Here is a 16242-nt window from a genome sequence, read left to right as displayed (position 1 = left end):
CTGCGGTCTTGGCTGCCTTATCTGCCAGACGATTTCCCCTCACTATGGGGTCGTCTGCTTTCTGATGTCCCTTACAGTGCAGGATTGCTACTTCCTTTGGAAACCAGACGGCTTCGAGGAGTCTCAGTATCTTCTCCTTGTCAGCCTATTGAGCTGACCATCCAGCTGGTAATGCCTTAGCTTCTAGGACTTCAGTGGTTGTGGTTACTGCATAACCCACTTTCTGGGCACCCTCTTGTAGGTAACTGCTGCCATCGCTGAACAGCGTGAGCTCTGGATTCTTTACAGCTTGATCCCACAGATCTGGACGGCTCGCATAGACTTCATCAGTCACCTCGGAGCAGTCATGGTCTGGTTCCCCCTCTTCCGTGGGGAGAAAGTTTGCTGGATTTAATGTCCTTACTGTTTCGAGGGCAACCCGTGGGTTTTCGCAGAGGAGTCCTTGGTATTGGTGCTAGCTGAAAGTTGGAAAGGAAGCAGTGTCCCTGTGCGTTCATGAGGGACACAAATGCATGAGAGACCTTGACATTAAGTTCTTGCCCCAGGGTAAGTTTGTCTGCCTCCTTGAGGATTAGGACTGTGGCTGCCCCAGCGCCCATTGGCATGGTGGCCATCCCGCTGCCACGGGTCCAGCTCCTTTGACAGGTAGGCAACTAGCCGTTGCCAGGGTCCAACAGTCCGGGTAAGTACCCCAAGCCCTATTTTTTCCTTTTCAGTCCAGGCAGGGGGTTCTCGATCTGGTCCCCCTAAGAGATCATAAAGGGGTCTTGCTATTGATGAGAACCCAGGGATCCAGATGCGGCAGAATCCTGCAGCCCCCAGGAATTCTCGTAGGCCCCTTTGTGTCTGGGGCTGTGGCAGGGAGATGATGATCCCTTTCCTCTCCGGCCCTAGTTCTCTGTTCCCTTGGCTGAGGAGGAAACCAAAGTGTCGGACCTGTTGTTGGCAGATTTATGCCTTCTTCCATGAGGCTCGGTATCCCGAGTCTGACAGTTTTTTTTCTGAGCCACTTAGGTGCCCCCAGGGGTTGCTTTTTAAACACACAGCTTCTGGGATACTCCCCCCATCCCACCCATTATGATTCAGTGGGTTTGCATAGGCCGTGTAGTATTACACCCAGTGCTCATCACAACACGTGCCCTCTGTAATACCCATCACCCGACTACCCCATCCCCCAAATAGCTGCCTTTTTTAACAAGGTCCTCCCAGGTGACTCTTATAAAGGAGGTTTGGAAATAATGTCTAAGCCTTGCTGTTCACTGGTCCACAGCCAGTGAACCAGCCGGATCTGTATCCCCTAGGGTATCTTGTTTACATCACCAATGTCAGCCCTACCCCAGACAGACAACTGGAATCTGCCTTTGAACAATGTAGTAGGTAGGCTTTTGATCTGACCTCTTCTCTGTTTTCATTTTAGTAGGGTTCCTCCCCCGAATTCCTTGCCCCAGTCCTCTCCCTACCCAAGACCTGTCCCATCCCTGGGGGATCTTTGCCCCAACCTCCCACCACCCAGAGACAACAGGGAAAGGTGCTCTCTGAAGTTAAAAAGAACCTAAACAGCTGGAGATCTTGCCTTGTTAGAGAAGGCCGACTTGACTCTCAGGTCCTCTGACCTCTGCAAATTCCAGACCCCCAGGACTGTCTCATGATCTCAATTTTGGTTGCTCTGCTTTATCTCCATCAAGTGTTCTGAAGCATTTCACACACGACTGGGCTTAGGCAATTTGGCCAGACCTTCTTGAAATTTTTGATCATGGTTTCTAGAACCATAGGTTTACTCTGCCCTGACACCATGGTGATGTCCTCGTGTGCAGTGGCACAGAGACAGACAAGGGGGGGTACCTTCTGAGATGAGGAGACCAATCAGATGCCCGTCTGGCCGTGTCCTGAAGGAGCTTAGGTGAGGCTTCTCCGTAGCTGCCTCAGCGTTGTGACTTAGGATTGGAAACTATTCCAATGCCGCCATAGACCGTATGCTATTCACCACGGAATGGCAGACAGGCCCACTCAGACTCTGTAGGCTTCTGGGGACCTTAAGGGTGCACACCCATGGAGCCACAGAATTAGTCCGCTTGAGCAAGCCAGGTTGGACAGCACATTCACTCACATATTCACATTCCAGAAGTTATTACAGTACCTCCCTGGGAATCCCTACCTGTGAGACCTCTAAGAGGTCTCTGGGAGGTGATCAGGCTCCCCTTCCACCCCAATGGGGGTGGGCCTGTCTGGGTCCTGGGGCCCCAGGTCTTACCAGAATCTGACGTCAGGACCAGGTCCTCACCTGCCAAGTCTCCTCAAGTCCGGCGGGAACAGCAGAGCGGGGCTGGCCTGAGGCGACCTGGGTGGGAGACTGCCAAAAATTAGGCAGGGCGTGCCTTCTCCGTTATGATCCCTCCTTCTGTCACTGCCCCACTGTTGCCCCCAAAGCAGTGGCAACAATGGGCCAGCGCAGTTGGGTTTCCTGGTCAGGGAACCAAATATTACGGAACCTGGACTGGATTGCCTAATGGAAGAACCCAGAGGCACTTGGAGATCTTGGAGGACAGGAGGTTTATTTAATGCTGGCGGGCTCAGAGGAGAGTGGTCTCTAAAGGTCTGAGCCTCGAGCACAAAGGGGACAATTTATACACTTCTACTTCCGCATACTTGGCACTTTGGCGAGTGCTCGAAGTGCGGCAAGGAGAAGAACCCAGATTGGTGTGCGTGGGAAGCAGAGCAGGGAGAAGAATCTGGAAGAGCCCCAGCGCAAGGACTGGGACTCTCTCGCTGGCTCAGTCGGCCATCTTAGGACACAGATTTTCCTTATCAGGAGAAGCAGGCTTCCTGCTGAGCAGGGAGCCCGATGTGGGGCTTGATCCCAGGTCTCTGATGCTTAACGACTGAGCCATCCAGGCACCCCTAAGAACAATTAACTTTTGAACAATGTAGGGGTTAGGAGCACTGATTCCTATGCAGCCCAAAATCTGCATATAACTTTTGATTCCCCCAAAACCTAACTACTAATAGCCTATTGTTGACCAGAATCCTTATCAATTATATAAACAGTTAATTAACACATATTTTGTATATTATATATATATTATTATATTCTTACAATAAAGTAAGCTAGAGAAAAGAAAATGTTATTTAAAAAAATCACAAGGAAGAGAAAATACATTTACAGTACTGTACATATACTTATTGAAAAAAATCCATGTATAAGTAGAACCCAGATTTCAAAAAGCCACCTGTAGTATATACCACTTCTGCCTATATTCTACTGGCCTGAACCCAGATAGTCGCATCTGTCTCGAAAGGGGAGAGCTGGGAAATGTAGTTTCCTGTGTACACAGGAGGAAAATGAAACAGCGTGATAAACACATAAACATGTCTCAACCTTATCCTGATAATGGGAAAGGGACTAAATTGAGGACTCCCCAGTTTTCAATCTCCTTAGCCTTGTAACTATGACTCTAGATAGTCTGGCATCTGTCTACATCTCCAGCTTTATTTTCTCCCACATCCCACACATATCCTGTGGTGCAGGATAACTGTTTTCACTTATCTAAAATACTGTGCTCTCGAGCTCTTTGCACATGCTCTTCCCCCTTTCTTCACTGAGTTTCCCTGTCTACATCATAACTCCAGGAAATATTCTCCAGTCTTTCTTCTGTGACCCTATAAATTTCTGTATTTTTCTATTCTAGCAGGTAGCATGCTGTAGTATAATTGATTATAAGTTTTTTGAAGATAGGACAGGAAAATGTGGAGACATGGGGGGCAGCTGATTTCATTTTCATTCAGGATGCTATAGGTCTAGTGGTCTGAGGGCAATCTGTATACCAAACACTCACTACAGTATTTGCTCACCTCCTTTGTTTCTCCTGTTCTCTCATTCTCCTTCTTTTATATACACTGCTATTCATTAAGTGATGTTTACTATAACTCTATTCTTTACAAAGAATATTTTAATAATATATGAAAGGGAAAAAATAATATATGAAAGGGGAGCAGAATATACCACCACAAAATATGCCTCTTTGCCTTAAGAATTATTTTGAGCTGGTTATTTTTTAAAAGCAGTAGTCCCTAGAGAAGCTTAGAAAATCAAGCAGAAGTTACCCTTTTGTAAGAGACATACATTGATAAGGGAAATATCCATCTGTAGGGAAGTCTCTCTCTCTGGACCAGGAAGAAAAGCATGACCAAATCTCTAGACACTCTTCTCAATGAGAAGGTAAGAACTTAAATCTACATAACTTTACCCTTGTTTACTGTGCCTTTCCTGGTAACTTCCCATAATTGGCCTTCCCCTCTCACCCCCCAACATCTTTTGTCTTTAGCTGAAAATGGTATTTAAGGTGGTAGGTTGGACCATTTGGGAGAGTTAGTCAGTTTTCCTGGGTATCTCCCATGTATACAGGAGGTATAAGGTTATTAAACTTCTATTTTTCTCCTGTTAATCCATCCTTTATCACAGGGGGTTCTCAGCCAAGAACCCAGAAGGGTAGAAGGAAAATTATTTTTCTTCCCCTACAATATGATAACTAATACTTACTGATAATCATTATTCTAAGTATTTTACATATATCTGTTCATTCAATTCTCACAATTTCATGAAGGTTTTATTATTATCCTATTAAAATAAATGAAGAAAAGCACAGAGAGCTTAAGTAACTTGCTCAATTTGACACAGCTGGCAAGTGTTAGACTTGGTATATGGAGCCAGGCAATCTGGCTTTGTGGCCTGAGTTCTTGGGGCCAGAATTCATCTTCTGTCCAGTTAGCTGTGGCAATAATGGTGGCATTATTTGGTACCAAGAATGTGGCTGTATCAGTCAGGATCCAGATGGAAAAACAAATTATTTAGCATCATTCATTTAATAGAGAAATATTAATATAGATCATTGACTAATCAGGATTGGAGGATGGAAAATACAAAGGGAAATATGGAGGTTATACAGAGGTTGAGTTATTAGAATCATAAAACTTAGAGAAGGGACCCCAAAGAGCTGGGACTCAAAATGCTGAGGATATACTGCCTGGCTGGGTTGGTACCTCAGGAGCTTGGAGGAAGTAACTTGCAGAGGTAGGAACAGGATTTTGAGCTGGGTGGGTTATTTAGCTGGTGATGGTCCCTCAGGAACATGGAGGAAAGATCCTACAGAACTAAAATTCACACCTCTGAAGAGGGAGGGTCATCTAGCTGGTGCTGGTATCTTAACCAACTGAGCCACCCAGGCGCCCCTGGTGCTGGTATCTTAAGATCGTAAAGGAGGTTGCCCAAGGAATTGGAATTCAGACTTCTAAGGAAGAGTGCCAGACAACTGATGCTAGTATTTTGGAGGGATTACATGAGTCTATTTCAGGAACTATGGGAGACACAAGAACCAACAGCCACTACCAGGGTGAAGAACTCTTGTTGTGGAGATGTGGATAGGGACAAGCAAACAGTAATAAGAAAATTTCTTCTCCTGTCATCCTGGCTTCTAGTTTCTCTGTAGTACCCTCTGTTGAAAGAACCTAACAGGGAGCCAGCTGGCAAAGAAGAAATGTGGTTTGCAAATAAAATGAAATGAGGCTAGGTTTACCAATCTAAAAATATGGAGGAAGGGACTTGCAGAGCAGGGAATCAAAATACTCAGAAGGTATTACCTGAGCTAGCACTGGTATCAACCCTGAAGCAGAAAAAAAGAAGAGGAAAAGAGCAGAAAAGCAGAGTGTATTTGAGTATAGAAGGGTGCATTTGGAGCTGAGAAAAAGGTAGTTTGATAACCTAAAACATTGACTTATATGTGCAGAGCCTATTAGAAGGTGTCCCTTCATTGGGGACTGATCTTATCAAGATTCTCAGAAGGAGCTGGTATTAGCAACAGAAACTTGCTTTATTTATCTGAAACACTTTTAAGCAATTTAACATCTTAATTTTTCTCCTTAAAACAACTAATGGATTTTAATTTACTCATTCATTAAACATTTTCTGGATATCTTCTATGACTCCTATACTGTACCTGCTTCTGTTTGTTAGGCCACAGATGGGACAAACTTTACAAATGAAACATGGTGTTAGGTGTAAAGCAGGTTCATTGGTGAAATTTACAGGCAGAGGGACAATAAAACACACGTAGTCTCCCTAAGTCTCACCACCATTTAACAGAATGGGTGTGATGTGTCTGGATGTATACTCAACTCTACATTTTTCTGGAGAAATTGGGAGGAGGCAAAAAGGATCATCAGACTCATAGCCTAATTAATGGTGTATCAGTCAGACTCCAGTCAGGCAACAAAAATGCACCAGTTTTTTTGTACAGAGAAATTTAATATAAAGAATTGCTAATTCAGTAGAAACTCATTAACTAAATAATCTATAGGCTAACAGGGAATTCTAGGGTGTCACTGAGTTAGCAACTGCAGGATGAGTTACTAAAGTGGAAGGAGGGAAGTGGTTTCAATCATTAAAATTTAGAAGAAGGGTTCCATGGAGTTGAGACTCAGACTACAGAAGAGCATCCCCATGAGCATAGAGGTATCATACTTCTGGTATTGTTTTCTCATGGTGGCGGAGGGGGGTCATGATGAATCCGGTTTTGCAAGTATGCAAAAATCTACAAACCAGATTCAGCTGCTTCTAGAGGAAGAAATCCCTTCTGTCCAGATGAAGGATAACTGCTAGGACAACACTCAAGAGGAATAAGAAGCAAAACAAGAGAGCAAGCCTCTTTTTCCTGATGTAACCTAGCAGAATTCCTCTAGTGTCCTCTATTGGCAGAGCCCAAGAGCCTTCACCATGAAGGTAGAATGTAGAAATGTTCTTTGTGGAATCTGAGCACTAGCATCACAAAGCCTAGCATAAAATAGTGGGTTTAGAGACAAGAGAAAATAGTTTAATAAGCAGCACAAATGGAAATAGGAAGATCTTGGGCTCTGTGTTTGGAGGAAGGGGCTTGCTAAAGAGAAAAACCTTTTAATTTCAACTGTAAGTCAGTAACTTGAAGAGTTTGCCCACCAGCCTACATTTCAGCTGGTCACTGAGCAGTCCATCCTGATGAGCCAGCTGGTCTGGAGGATAGCTGTGGAGCACCATTCAGTAGATGGAGGAGTCTATTTCTTTAATGCTTTTGTAAATTTCAAAAAATAGGTAAGGGAAGGATGGTAAGAAATGCACTCTCTCAAATGCCAGTGGGAGTTTAATCATAGGTACTACTTTAAAAAAACTTTTGAGTCCAATTTCCTTGTTACTTAAAGTCCCCTTTTCTTTAGCAATTGGTAGAAGATCTCTTGATTAAAGTAGTCCATTGGAAAGATTAATCCAACAGTGACATGTTGGCTGAAAAGGAGGAAGGAGAATCTAGAGACAGGAAGAGAAATTAGACAATTAAGCCTATGATTTGACCTATGATTGTGACAGGAGAACTGGAAAGACAAAAACATAAACGTCATGCAAGAGGGAAAAGAAAAGCAAGTAAGATTATAGCAAATGAAATTTATCACATTGTTTAATAGCCAGTTGTTAATATGTCCATCTCTTTTGCTAGATTCTGAGCAATGTGCTTACAAAGACGTTTTCTCATTTATCGTTGTTGTGGGAGGAGGTCTCCAATAGGACGGCGGACTCCAATAGGACTGTAACATTGTTTAACATTGTTTAAAAACCAAGAGAGTAAGAATAGTAAACTGAAAGCAGTTTAGTGAGAAGAACACCACTAGTGAAGATGTGGAGGAGACCTGCCAAAATAAATGTGAGTGGTGTTGGCAGCAGCTGGACAGTAACTTGAGTGACATTGGCAGGCTCCAACTATGGCAATTGACAAAGTCATGAGGTCCAGTGTCATCAGCAACGGTCATGCAATAAATAGCTGAGTCCATGAGGCTATGAAGTAGACAGAGAGGAGCACACATTTGTGCAGAATGCTTATAATGGCTGCCAAGAAGAAGGTATCTAAACACTCCATAATCCTATTATTAGAAGGGACCACCTCTGGAATAGGGCAGTTACAGTGATGATGATGGTGATAATGTAGCATCTAAACTTTGTAAAGTTCCTTCTGTGAGCCAGGACCCTTGCTACATATTACATATACATTATTATTTTCTTAATCCTTATAGACCAACTATGAAGTAGATACTATTATCAATATGCCCACTCCACAAATTATGGAACCTAGGCTTAACAAATTAAAGTGCTGGTAAAGATCACATGGATACAAATGGAAGACCCAGATTTGCTGTCTCAAAAGACTGTGATATGAACTATGAGGTTTTGTAAAGAAACTCAGGACCAATAATCCCTTTCATTACTACAATTACTCCTGTCATTGCTCATTGTTACTTCCCAGGCTTAGATGGGCTGGAAATTGAAGAGTCTATTGAATAGCTAGTAAAAATGATGGACCGGGCTTAATAAAACCCACATTCTTAAATATATTTGGAACTATAGTGAAAAATAATGTCTATAATTTGTCGGAAATGGTAACACAGGCATTTTAGAACCCAAGAAATTATTAAACAAAACGGAAATAAGGAATCTTTGTTTGGTTTTACATGCAGATATGTGTTACATACAAGTTATGAAGTGCAAATATTTGAAAAGAATGACACCTGTATCTTACAAAGAAAAAGAATTGGTTGTAAGTTAGAAAATAGCTTTGGCCTCTTTCTTTTGACCCTCATAATCATTTGTGACCCTGGGGTGGCACTAAGCTGTCAAATATAAACTGATTTGCTCTGGTGTCTGATTGCAAACCATAGGCCTTCATTATGAATATGGTGTTGAATATATCATTTCTTATCATATCTGTCAAAGAGAAAAAGCAAAGTAAGAATTAAAGAGGTCCTTAATGGATAGGCTTAACACTGATGATGTTTTTACTGCTTCAGGTTTTCTGTGTATAACATTATACCTCCTGCAAAGGTGTTGCCATAAGACCCTGAAGAATAGATGTGGTTAGAACTGGGAAAAATTCTGAGTGGTGATAGGGAACTTATCGCTGAATGTAAATAAATGGCACTTAAACGTGAGAACCAAGAAACCACTTTAACCATCACCTAACAAAGATCAGAACATCTTTTTTAACTGGAAATCACAACCTCTCCCCCCAAGTGAAACTCAGCCAACTTAAAAATTACAGAAATGATTCCCATATAGTTTTGGAAATTTGGTCTGGGATGGTAGAGAGAAGAATGAAAAATGAGATTAATTGGTGTTCTCTACTATTCTTTCTTTCTTCCTTTTTTTAAAAAAATCCTAACACTTGCTCCCTACAAAAGACTATGTGACCTTGGACAAATTATTCACTCTTGGTTTTAATTTTCTCCTCACTAAAGCTGAGACAGCTGAATTTGTTCTTCATTTCTATTACTTCTCCTACTATCCTCATGATTTCCCCTCTTCATTTCCTAATCTGCTAAGCTGAAATTGGCTTAAAAAAAGCAGTAGGGAAATAAAAGAGAGAAAATAGAATAAGTATGGCAGCTTTTCAGTTCAGGAAAATATTCGCTATTATTTGTAAAGCATAATTTGCTTAAATATAAAATATTTTACATAAAATGTAAATACAAAAATATTTGCTTCTAATTTGTTTTTTAAAATATCAAGTAGTGGGGTGCCTGGGTGGCTCAGTCGTTAAGCGTCTGCCTTCGGCTCAGGTCATGATCCCAGGGTCCTGGGATCGAGCCCCGTGTCGGGCTCCCTGCTCGGCGGGAGGCCTGCTTCTCCCTCTCCCACTCCCCCTGCTTGTGTTTCCTCTCTTGCTCTCTCTCTCTCTATCAAAATAAATAAATAAAATCTTTAAAAAAATATATCAAGTAGCTTCTCTTTAACTATCTGCTCCTTTTTTATATTATAATACCTCTTTGAGGATAGTAATTTTACTTATTTAAAAGTCTCATTCTAATTATTCTATTAATTCTGTTTCTTCAGGTGTAAATTCAGGTTGTTGGCTTTATTGCCCCATCCTTCATGGCATTGGTGCTTCCAGATATTTGTGATTCCTGATCATGAACTTAATTAAGTGTGTAACTAATATTTCCCAGGAGATTGTCCACTGCCAACTTAAATTTGCTGTGTATTTTTGGTAGATGCATGTTATCTAAGAAGCCCTTGTATAGCCTTAGATTGCTAAAATTTTATCATGAATTGGTTTAGCCCATCCACTGTGTTTCTAACATCACTGACACTATTTTCACTTTTAGAAGTTCTCAGGTTATTTATGATTATTTCCCTGTTCTTTCCTTTTCCTAGCCTTTACTATACTCTTATTACTTTATTACAATTTTTATTTTTCATATATTTCTTCAATCATTTTAAAATTCAGGACTCAGCAAGATACTTTGCAACTTTCTCTGGCTGTTGTGATGTTGTTTTCAGGGCCCCTTAACATGGTATTTGCAGGACACTTGGTTCTTTTTTTTTTTTTAAGATTTATTTATTTATTTTGACAGAGAGAGAGAACGTGAGCACATGCAAGTGGGGGAGGGGGTAAGGGCAGAAGGAGAGAGAGAGAATCTCAAGCAGACTCCCTGATGAGCATGGAGATCGACACAGAGCTCCATCTCACCACACCGAGATCATGACCTGAGCTGAAATCAAGAGTTGGATACTTAACCAACTGAGCCATCCAGGCGCCCCAGGACACTTGGTTCTAACTACTCTCCTTGCACTGGTTTAAAGGTATTCTCCTATTCCCATCTAAGGGCAGGTAACTCATTCCCCACTGCTCTGGTGCTGTGTCATGTCTGATACCCCTATGCCCTGTCATGGTGTCAGTTACTTAGGTATGGCTTCGAGAATATTCTTCAGTTTTGAGACCAGGCAATTTTCCTCTCTTTTATTTTGCCCCTTCCTTTTTTTTCTTTTTTTAAGGTTGGCTGTGGTTTACTTTTTTTTTTTATTTTGTCTAGTACATCTTTATATTTCCATGTTGCTGGAAAGCATAAGATAGTAATGTTATAAAATTCTTCTGTGTGTTCTTTACACACTAGTTTAATTCATTTTTCTTAGAATAAATTAAAACATATGAATCTTTTGGTATGAAAAAATGCAATTTGAGCTTTTACATTTTTTCAAATTATCCAGCAAGTGTCCCAGTTTACACTGATTACTAGTAGTTTCTGAGAATATCAGTTTCTCCTGATATATGCTGTATCTTGGAGGTTGAATAAAAGTGGTGATGAAGAAGGGAAAAAATTATTTCCAAACAGACAGAACTGTAGGTAAAATTGCAAAGAAATATTCAAAATATGTATTTGGGAAGTTATAAGAGGTTTACTAGTACATGGAAAATCATGGATTGACAAATTGTAAAGGATTAAATATCCTTGCTCTGTTGCCTTCACATGCAGGTAAAGTAAGTTCATTAATGTCTTAGACCTGATTTTTGCCTCCTATGAAAAAACAGTCATCTCCTTTTCAGTTTTCCAGTAAGTATTAAATAAAATAATGTGAGTAGTGTACCTAGTAGGTGACCATTCAACAGTAAGTTATATCTCATATATCCATGCCTAGAACAATTGGTCCATAATAACAAAGAGTTGAGGGGGAGGATGGAAAATAATTCTGATTCCATAGTATAAAAATTTCTTTAGGTCAGAGAAAGAAAAGCTTTAGATTTATCTACTGGGCTGTGTAGGATAAGAGAAGACTTTTTGCTTTTGCAAGGTTAAACCAGCCATGCATTTCTGGAATAAATCTCATTGGAATATGTTATCATATTTATACATTGCTGGATTTTATTTGCTAATATTTTGTTGATGACTATGAATCTATTTTAAATCTCTGTCCTTAATGGTGATTTATCTATGTCTCCTTGCTGTTCTGTCAGTTTCCCCCTGCCCCAAGAAATTTTGGAGCTCTGTATTAAATGCATAAATGTTTAGGATTGTTTTGTGCTCTTGATGAACTGCCATTTTGTCATTATGGAATAACTTTATCCTCATTACCAGATTTTGCTCTGAAATCACTTTGATATTAACAGCAATTCTTTTTAAAACTAATGTTAACATGGTATAACATTTCTTACACTTTTATTTTTAATCTATTTATGTCTTTATATTTAAAGCAAATTTCTTATAGGTAGGATATTGGTGGGTCTTCCTTTTTATTCACTCTAACAGCTTCTGTTACTGAATTGGGGTGAGTAGGTTATTTCCATTTTATCTGGATATTGATATGGTCAGGTTTTAAGCTTATTATCTTGCTATTTGCTTTCTTTGTCCCATCTATTGTTTATTCCTCTTTTCTTCTTTTAGATTACAGAGTGTTTTTTATGATTGTATTTTTTCTCCTTTGGTGGTCTTTGTTTTGTTTGGTTATTGCATTAGAATTTATAGTAAACATCTTTAATCAGGGAGTAACTTCAAGTTCTTCATATATAGTATATGAGCCTCATAATTATATACTTCCATTTTTCTCCTGGTCCTGTGCTTTTGCCATGCAGTTCATTTTTACACATGGTCTAAACCTCATACAATATTGTTATTTTTTTAAGCAGTCCATTATCTTTTAAGGAGACTTAAATAATAAGAGAACACTTCACTTTTAAACTTTTAGCCTTATTATTTCCCTTTGAGAATGGGGGTCTAGAAACTATGGACTGTCTCCCTAGAAAGAGTACACATAGGCACAAAATATACCCTAAATACTGCTGATAATTACAGGGGATTTTCTGAAACCTGAAGCCCATTCATAGACCCCTGCTTTACAAAACAGAGTGTCATGTAAGCAGTAGGGGTTCAAAAATACTGGAACTGGAGGTATTAGTCTTAATATGATTTCATTTGCCATAATATTTGTGAGGCTTGTGGAAATTCTCATTATAATATATTCATACAATGTTACATTATACAGTCATTAAATAATAATTTTGAGGAGAATGTATCAAATTAGAAAATGATAAAATACTATGTGACAAAAAGAAGATACAAAATTTTACACATACTGTGATCATAATTGTATATATAAACACGTGTCATTTACAATGTTTTTTGGCTGCAGGTAACAGAATACCTGAATAAAAGTGGTGTAAACTAAGTGCTTCTTTTTCCTCAATTCAGTAAGTATGTACTTCATTAGAGGTGTACTGTTTCAATGTTGACTCAACAATGTCAGTGCTGTGTCAGTTTCTCTTAGCCATCATCTCGTGATCATAAGATGGCTGAACATTTCTCACCTCAAATCTTCACACATCTCTATTTTAACAGGAAATAAAATACTTCCCAGAAGACATAACTGCATTTCCTGAATCAGACTACCCCTCAGCCCTCATTGGCCAGGACTGAGTCACATACCCTTGCTGCAAAGAAGTTTGGGAAAACAAACCTTTGGTATTTTCAACCTCTGTTGTTGAAAGTAGTCTTCCAGCAAGAAAGTAAGTTTGAGAGACAACTGAGATTCTCTGGCACAATTAGCAAGAGAAAATATTCTGGAGAATTCATCAGGGCAATAATGCATAGCAGGTTATGAGTGATTTGGAACATTTGTTCTACATATTCCAAATTTTCAGAACTATGATCATAACACTTTCATGAATAATTTATTTAATTGAACAATAATTATCTTAGATTGAGCTAGACATAATATTCTAGAACAACTCAAATTCTTCTTTTTTCTTAAGATAATGAGGTCACACTGGTTGTCTCCATTTCAATTATTAACACTTCTGAACTGACTAAAACATTGATTTCTTACATTAGAACATTCAAATTAGCTAGCCATCAACTCCCCATATCTTCCTTTCCTTTCTTAGTTTCATTATTAATGAAATTTATAGATTATAATGTCTGTTTTATGATGTGGGTATGAAATCATTAGTGTAAATAAATGTTTCCCTTCGAGTAGAATTATTATTTTACTTGTACTTCTCATATATTTTTATGAACACCCAGTTACATATTAATTTATTAATTTTAAATCTCCACCTTAGTGTTGTTAAATTAAAATAAATAAATAAATGTTAGTGTCATTATGTTGAACTGAAAAAAATTACATATGGTATTATGTAATTCAAAAAAGTGAATCCTTCTTAGAAATTTATCTGATGAAAAAGGTGAATGGAAAGTTCTCATTTTCAAATCATTTATGGATTTTTTTCCCCCTTCAGATGTCTTAGAGTCATTTTGGTGGATCTTCATGAAGGGAACAGAGAAATATAGGTGCTCTCTTTAGGGTATTCACTTTTTAAAAAAAAAATTAAATTCAATTAATTAACATATAGTGTATTATTAGTTTCAGAGGTGGAGTTCAGTGATTCATCAGTTGTGTATCACACCAAGTGCTCATTATATCATGTGCCCTCCTTAATGCCCATCACCCTGTTACCCCATCTCCCCAGCCCTTCCAGCAACCCTCAGTTTGTTTCTTATGGTTAAGAGTCTCTTACGGTTTGTCTGCCTCTCTGATTTCATCTTGTTTTATTTTTCCCTCCCTTCATATATGCTCCCCTGTTTTGTTTCTTAAATTCCACATATGAGTGAAATCATATGATAATTGTCTTTCTCTGATTGACTTAATTTACCTAGCATTTATCCTACCCTCTAGCTCCATCCATGTCATTGCAAATGGCAAGATTTCATTCATTTTGATGGCTGAATAGTATTGCAAGATGTGGTATATTGCAAGATATACCACATCTTCTTTATCCATTCATCTGTCGATGGACATCTGGGCACTTTCCATAGTTTGGCTATTGTGGACGTTTCTGCTATAAACACTGGGGTGCAGGTGCCTCTTCGGATCACTACTTTGGTATCTTTGGGGTAAATACCCTGTAGTGCAATTGCTGGGTCGTACAGTAGCTCTATTTTCAACTTTTTGAGGAACCTCCATGCTGTTTTCAAGAGTGGCTGCACCAGCTTGCATTCCCAACAACAGTGTAAGAGGGTTCCCCTTTCTCCGCAACATCGCCAACATCTGTTGTTTCCTGACTTGTTAATTTTAGCCATTCTGACTGGTGTGAGGGTGGTATCTCATTGTGATTTTGAGTTGTATTTCCCTGATGCCAAGTGATGTGAGCATTCTTTCATGTGTCTGTTGGCCATTTGTACCTCTTCTTTGGAGAAATGTCTGTTCACGTCTTCTGCCCATTTCTTGGATTATTTGTTCTTTGGGTGTTGAGTTTGATAAGTTCCTTATAGATCTTGGATACTAGTCTTTTATCTGATAAGACATTTGCAAATATCTTCTCCCATTCTGTTGGTTGTCTTGTAGTTTTGTCGACTGTTTCCTTTGCTGTGCAAAATCTTTTTATGTTGATGAAGTCCCAATAGCTCATTTTTGCTTTTGTTCACATTGTCTTTGGAGACGTGTCTAGCCAGAAGTTGTTACAGCCGAGGTCAAAGAGATTGCTGCCTGTGTTCTCCTTAAGGATTTTGATGGATTCCTGTCTCACATTTAGGTCTTCCATCCATTTTGAGTCTATTTTTGTGTATGGTTAAGGGAATAGTCCAGTTTCATTCTTCAGCATGGTGCTGTCTAGTTTTCTCAACACCATTTGTTGAAGAGACTGTCTTTTTTCCATTGGATATTCTTTCCTGCTTTATTGAAGATTAGTTGACCATAGAGTTGGGTCCATTTCTGGGCTGTATTGATGATTACATACTGTCTTGATGATTGCAGCTTTGTAATATAGCTTGAAGTCTGGAATGTGATGCCACCAGCTTTGATTTTTCTTTTTCAACATTCCTTTGACTATTTGGGATCTTTTTTTTGGTTCATACAAATTTTAGGATTGTTTGTTCCAGCTCTGTGAAAAAAGTTGATGGTATTTTGATAGGGATTACATTCAATGTATAGATTGCTCAATGTAAAAATAGACATTTTAAGACTATCTGTTCTCCCAATCCATGAGCATGGAACTTTTTCCATTTCCTTGTGTCTTCCTCAATTTCTTTCATGAGTGCTCTATGGTTTTCTGAGTACAGATCCTTTGCCTCTTTGGTTAGGTTCATTCCTAGGTATCTTATGGTTTTGGGTGCAGTTGTAAATGGGATTGACTCCTTAATTTCTTCTGTCTCATTGTTAGTGTATAGAAATGTGACTATTCCAGACTTCCAGCTCTATTACAAAGCTGTCATCATCAAGACAGTATGGTACTGGCACAAAAACAGACACATAGATCAATGGAACAGAATAGAGAGCCCAGAAATGGACCCTCAACTCTATCGTCAACTCATCTTCAACAAAGCAGGAAAGAATGTCCAATGGAAAAAAGACAGTCTCTTCAACAAATGGTGTTGGGAAAATTGGACAGCCACATGCAGAAGAATGAA

At 39.4% G+C, this 16242-nt stretch overlaps 1 long non-coding RNA gene across 1 annotated transcript in view; it reads right to left on the bottom strand.

Moving 5' to 3' along the window:
- Positions 1-2250: 2250 nt before the first annotated feature.
- LOC113911928 overlaps positions 2251-16242 on the bottom strand; it is a 149398-nt gene continuing 135406 nt past the window's right edge. Inside the window, exon 4 of the long non-coding RNA XR_003516633.1 lies at positions 2251-2338. This is a non-coding gene — a long non-coding RNA (uncharacterized LOC113911928). The remainder of the gene's footprint in view (positions 2339-16242) is intronic.

This window comes from Zalophus californianus, chromosome 12, assembly GCF_009762305.2.
Source record: "Zalophus californianus isolate mZalCal1 chromosome 12, mZalCal1.pri.v2, whole genome shotgun sequence".
NCBI classification, from domain to species: Eukaryota; Metazoa; Chordata; class Mammalia; order Carnivora; family Otariidae; genus Zalophus; species Zalophus californianus.
Note: the sequence above shows the minus strand (reverse complement) of the source record. Positions and strands in the feature narration are given on the sequence as shown.